The following is a 6,710-nucleotide window of genomic DNA, read 5'->3' on the forward strand; positions in this document are numbered from 1 at the left end:
ACTTCTGTGTTTCTCCCTGTGTATTCTCTCTTTTGCAGACAGAATCACTTTCTCTGGTTAACTCTCTCCATCACCTTGACTTCCTTTCTGTGAGCATGTTCACATTTTTTTTTTTTTTGCAATGTAGAAAAACTCTTCCCTGTGCTCTGCTCTCTTTCCACGTCAGCCTCATTTCATATCCTAAATCCTATTTTCTTGTCTCCTTCCTAAATAATGTTTTATTGGCAATAGGCTGGTAGGGATGACAGAGTCAGAATTCACAGATAATTTTGTAAGCTAAAGTTATGAGGGCAGAGAGGATGATTGGAAAGAACCTGGTGGCCCCTTTTCAAGAGCAAGTGGGTAGGCAGTGGCCTGCAATGTTGACTTAGAACACCTCTGTTCAGTAAGTAATGAAGAAGGATTCATTAACTGTGCCTCAGACTGACCACTTGGGGTGGACTTTCCTTGATAAGAGGGGCAGCTGGTCAGGGCACCTTCATGTACTCCTCCTGGGCAGCCTTCAAGGTCTCCTTCCTACCTCTGGCCTTGAGGGCCCTAAAGGTCAGCCATAGGAAAAAGTCAAGACCTGTTACTTCATTGGGGGAACTTGTCGATAGCATTGAGGTTGATGGATATCTCTTCCTCACTGGGCTCTCCAGACAGGAATGTAATCCCAGGAACTGTGCAATGAGATTTGGGACAGTTGTTATGGAGATGTCTTCATTGGGAATTTTCTGAGTGCAAGCATATTCTGGGGTGACCATGTTGGGCTTCAGTAAGGTCCTTTAAGGTACATGTGGTGGCCACTCAGAGCCTTGAAGACAATAGTCAGTACTTTTAGTTACATACTATCAGGTCTTCACGTCAAGGTCCCCATCAGAAAGGATTTCTGGCTGCATGATGGGTACAATGCCATTCTGATGGAAAATTCTAGTAGAATGGGCCACAATACAGGCATTTCCCATGAGGGCTACTTGGCAAATTGAGCTCCATCCTTCTTGTATTGGACGCTGAATTCAGATAGCCCATCCATCCCCTGGGTAGTGGCCTCACAGTTAGTTCACCCAGAAGCACCACTCTCTTGTCTACCTTAATGCCCACATCACCACTCATGGTCTTGATAATGAGGGATAGGGCATCCATCATTTGCTTTCTGGTATAGTGTTTCATGTAAGAGGATCATGGCCCACAACCCCACAACAATCCTCATGCATTGATTCACCTGGTAAGCAGCAATCGTCAGCAGCTGGTGGTAGAAGGGACTGTTTTTGGTTCTAAGAGACTGCACATCCTCCCTCCATGGCACTGTTCCTTGTGCTTACTTGCTGACAGGATGCCCTTACTTAGAGCCACAATTGAATGAGTGATATAAGACATATCCTTCTTGTGCTTCCAGCTCAGTTCTGGATATGGATAGAGCAAAGTGCCACTGGCAGCATGTCTCTGGCACAGGAAAGGATGGGTTTGCCAAGTATGGTGGTGGGTAGGTAAGAGGCCTGAGGAGCGAAAGCAGCTAGGGTCATAACAACCTGATTCTATTGTATGTTCCAAGGAAAACAGCCTGTTCAGCTCCAGGGGAGAAGGCATTTTTTTTCTTGATGTAACTCAATTTTATTCTTCTATTTATGAACTTATTGTAGCTGACACTGCTAAAAGTTTTCAGTTATCTTCTAACTGACAAATCTTTCTTTTTGAGTTAGATATTTTTATTAATTAAATGTATTCATTTATTTTATATCCCAACTTCAGTTTCCCCTCCCTCATCTCCTCCTGTCCCCTCCTCCCACCTTCCCTCTACCCCACCTTCACATCCATTCCTCCTCTATTTTTGTTCAAAGAAGGGCAGGCCTCCATGGATATCAACAAAGCGTGACATATAAGTTGCAGTAGAGTTAAGTAACTCATCTTCAATTAAGGCTGGGCAAGACAACTCAGTATGAGGAATAGGTTCCCAAAAGCCACTAAAAGCATTAGGGACAATCCTTGCTCCCTCTTCTAGGAGTCCCTCAAGTAGTCCAAGCTATACAACTGTCACACTTATGTAAAGGGCCTAGGTTGGTCTCATGCAGGCTTCCTGTGTGTCAGTTCATACTCTGTGATCTCCTATGAGCCAAAATTAGTTGTAGAAGGCCAGATTCCAGGATAGCTAAAATCAAAAGCACAAATGACAGCTTATGTTGCAGAGGGTATGGAGCAAGGGGAACACTCATGCAGTGCTGGTAGGAGTGTAAACTTGTACAACCATTTTGGAAATCAATATGACAGTTTCTCAGAAAAATGGGAATCGATCTACCTCAAGACTGAGCTATATCATTCTTGGGCATATACCCAAAGGACACACCATCTTCGCACAAGGAGCTCAACCATGTTCCTAGCAGTTACTCATAATAGCCCGAACCTAGAAAACCTAGATGTTCATTAACTGAAGAATGAATGTAGAGAATGTGGTACTTTTACACATGGAGTATTACTCAGCTATTTAAAACAATGGTATTATGAAATTTGAAGGCAAATGGAAATTTCAAGGCAAATGGATGGAACCAACTGACAAATCTTAATCCAATTCACTCTTCATCCTGGTATCACATGCTTCTTTAGAGTCACAGGGGAATAAAAACCAATTTGAATTAATATATAATGTTTCTCCTCCAGTTTGAAAGTTCATTTTTTCCCATCCTATAGCATTGGAACTACATTTTTCCCACCTGGCCTATTCCTTATGGTTTGTGTATTGCTATTTTCATCATACTCATTGGTTTAATTTTTTTTTTTTGGAGGTTGTCTCCTCTTTCAGTATTGATTCTATATTGTACCTTCCATGGGCCATTCCATCCTCGTGTATACTCTAGAATTTCAAGGAAAAGAACCAACTATTTATGAGAATGAAATTTGGCTACATCCAAGTCTCAGAAGGTGTCCACTCACCCAAGACCATCCCACAGGATGCAATTCCAAATTAATGAGTAAAAATGTAGCCACTGACTGTGCTTCCTTACTCTTACCTAATAGGATGTATGTAGCATCCAAATGTTGATACATTATTTAAACTCTTTGAGCTTCAATGACTTCAGAAATTTGCATAAGACAACCTATTTTGCACAGCTTGGGGAAAAAAGAACAATGAATAAACATGTCTTTCATGTCTGAAGACTTCTGGGGACTACAGACCTCATAGAGACTTAGACATCTTTCTCTCTTTTGACTTTCTTCTTTCCAAACAATACCACATTTCATAATCTCTTCAAATTTCCCCTAAAGTACTGTATTAACTAAAATTTTCTCATTTCAGGACACTTAATTTTCTAAAACAGAACATTGTGCTAAAATTGCTCAACTCTGTCTCCTAAGGCCCTTGGTGGATGACTTTCTGTATTTAGAAAAATATTTGAGAAATATACCCAGTGTTATAAAAACATATCACCTCAAATTTCATTTTCTTTTTCAAGTCTTTAGAAAAATTTTCATATTTGAGGAATCATGAAATTCTTGAGAAAATATTTAAGATGATTATATGGGCCTCACTTGAAACAGATAAATTTTAAAAGTAAAGTAACAAATAGCTCCAGAAACATTTTGTTTCCTTAGATTGTACTTGTACATACTACGAATTTTTCACAGAAATTGATGTCACAGCATTGTCCTCAGAAGGGCTGACAGATATTTTGAATATAATCTCTGTATTATAGACTGTGCCAGAAAGTAAAACTATTTTATTTTTGATTGTGAGCTTAGCCTTTATGGCTCAGTTATCTTTCCAGCCCAAGTAAAACTCTTTTAAATATTTTTTTTCTGTTACTGGGTTTCTCTGTGTAACCCTGAAAGTGTTGGGATTAGTGGCGGTGTCACCACCTCTTGACTAAATAACAGTTCATATTAACATATATGCTAAATATATTTATCGATTTATTTATTTTTATTTTATGGGGATATTTGAGTATCAGCATATATGTAGATGCAGTACCTGTGTGCTTGGTACTCTTGAGGGTAGAAGAGGGCATCAGATTCCCTGGAGCTGGAGTTACATGTGATTGTGAGCAACCATGTGGATGCTTTACAAGTGCAATAAGTTCTTAACCACCAAGGCATCTTTCCAGTCCCTAAGTGTTATATTTTTAAGAGAACTGTATTTATAATAAAACATTCTAATTAGCATTTTAGTAAACTGCTGGTGCTTAGATTTTTTCTCAGAGAAATTTACAAGACATTGAATATGCAAAAACTTGAAGTGTTTGCATTTTATTGGAGCTGTGACATGTATCTATCTATAGGGTATTCAAATTATCTACTAGATATCATAAGTACCAGGGACTTCCTGGTCTGTTCTCTGATAGGGAGAATAATTGTCTGAGTTTTGACTTGACAATACAGATGTCTTGTCCTTGAAGTAAACCCTATTCTTGTAAGGCTTGATTCTTCTTCAGCCATTACTAAATAAAGTGAAAACAGTGTGAACAGATGTCCCAGTCTAACTCTGAAACTAAACTCTGTAGCTTTATACCTTAGGAGAACATAGAAATTCCAAATTGCCTTCTATTGGAAAATCTCCAGACTTGACTGGGAATGACTAAGACATGGGCTTTGGTCTTAGATGGCCTTACCTGTTTGACCATGACAAGTTCTTGCTACTTTGCTTTTTTTTGTCCTTATTTATTAGGAAGTGATAATATGAATCTCATGGACAGTTGTTAGGACCAAGCAGTTAATGTAATCCAATGCTTCCATGGGCATGTCAATTATTATCACAGATATAATCATCATCATTACTATCATCACTTAGAAGATGGTGAGACTGCAGACATTGCAGACAGCAAAGGCCAGGGAAGGTGATGGTGTGCATTAGAACTGTCCTCATGATAAAGTGAAGTCCCCACAAATTCATATTGAACTGGCAATTTCTTTCTGATACTGGTGGATTCTTTGTGTGTGCCCCAGGGCTTGCCTAGCATGAGTGACACAAAGAATTATACTGTAGGCATTCTCTAAGCTGATAAACCTTCTATTTTAATTGCTAGATTCTTTTGATCATGGAGTTAATTTCTTCTATTGTATGTGTCTGAGGCAAGTATATGTTGAAATAATGATGGCAGACTTCATTTTGCTTATTATAAAAAGATAACATCATTATCAAAAACATCTTGACTGCTATTTCTTCTCATTTGGAAGTTACATCATCCTAATAATACTGAATTACATATTTCACCAAGAACCTTAATAAACTATCGCTCCCAGCCTGACATACTTCAGTTTTGAAACAATCAATTTCTTTGTTTGAACTAGTTTTCAGACTATGTTATCTAAATCCATGGGACTATGTGATGGGAATTAAAGGATAAAATAAGATCTTCTAGTAAGAATAGAATAGATTTAGTCAAATGTCTCAAGGTTGTAGGACATTTGAAAAATTTTGTGTATGTTAGCTATGATTTGAACTTAGCATCTTGTTCTGAAAATCCCATTTACTAACTGCATAGTTGAAAATCCCAAGTGGATGTGAACCCTTTAAAAAAACTTATATTAATCTCATTATTGGGGAAAGACATTTAAGGTAGATCCTTTATCCAGTAGCTGATGGAAGCAGAAGCAGACACCTACAGCTAAACACTGAACAGAGCTCCTAGAATCCAGTTGCAGAGAAGAAGGAGTGAGGAGCAAATGGGTCAAGACCAGGCTGGAGAAACCCACAGAAACAGCTGACCTGAACAAGGGTGAGCTCATGGACCCCAGTCTGATAGCTTGGAAACCAGCATAAAAATGATCCAGACCCCCTGAACATGGGTGTTAGTTAGCAGTATTGGGTAGTCTATGGAACCTCTGGCAGTGGATCAGTATTTATCCCTAGAATAGAATGGACTTTGGGAGACCATTCCACATAGAGGGATACTCCCTCAGCTCAGACACATGGGGGAGGGTGTAGGCCCTGCTCCAAATGATATGACAGATTTTGCAGATCCCTCATGGAAGGCCTCACCCTCTCTGGGGAGCAGAAAGTTGATGGGATGGGGATGGGGTGGGGGACATGGGAGGATGGGAGGGTGAAGGAACTGGGATTGACATATAAACTAACACTTTCAAATTTAAATAAAAATATTATCATAAAAAATAAAAAAACTTACATTAATTGGAAAAAAATCAACTTTACTTCATTTTCATTTGTATATATATATATGTATAATTTGACATTACATAATCCCAATATATGTGAATTACAGACTTTACCTAGAAACTTCATAAACTATCATCCATTCTGGCATACCTCATTTTTGAAATTTTATATATAGTATGTATTATATATAAGTATTTATTTATATTACAAAAATATATACCAACTCTGACCACTATTTACTCATATCCATTATAGTTGGAGTATACATTATCCAAAGGTACAATGCTGACTATCATGTTCAATATGTTTATTTTAACACCTTAACATGATAAAAGTAATTGCAGAGGTTTGAGTGAGAAATTTCTTCCATTGGCCCAGTTATTTGAATTTTGGTGAAAGTTGTAGAACAAGTAAATATTTTTTAGTTCCATCTATTTTTATGAAAATTTACAATATAATTTTTCTGAATGAGTAAACAAAAAATTCCACTGTGTATACACACAACCTTATATTTACCTATTGGTCAATTGATGGACATCTAGGTTGAGTCCCTGCCTTGCTGTTAAGAGTACAGTGGGAGGAAACGTGGACATGAAAGGGTCCCTATATGGCTGAGAGTGGTCTA

The 6,710-nt window shown here is 38.2% G+C and overlaps 1 pseudogene; it reads right to left on the minus strand.

The window, feature by feature from the left end:
• Positions 1-282: 282 nt before the first annotated feature.
• Positions 283-1,569, minus strand: LOC127221864 (fructose-bisphosphate aldolase A-like; annotated as a pseudogene).
• Positions 1,570-6,710: the final 5,141 nt, after the last annotated feature.

This window comes from Phodopus roborovskii, unplaced genomic scaffold (genome assembly GCF_943737965.1).
Source record: "Phodopus roborovskii unplaced genomic scaffold, PHOROB, whole genome shotgun sequence".
Lineage (NCBI taxonomy): Eukaryota > Metazoa > Chordata > Mammalia > Rodentia > Cricetidae > Phodopus > Phodopus roborovskii.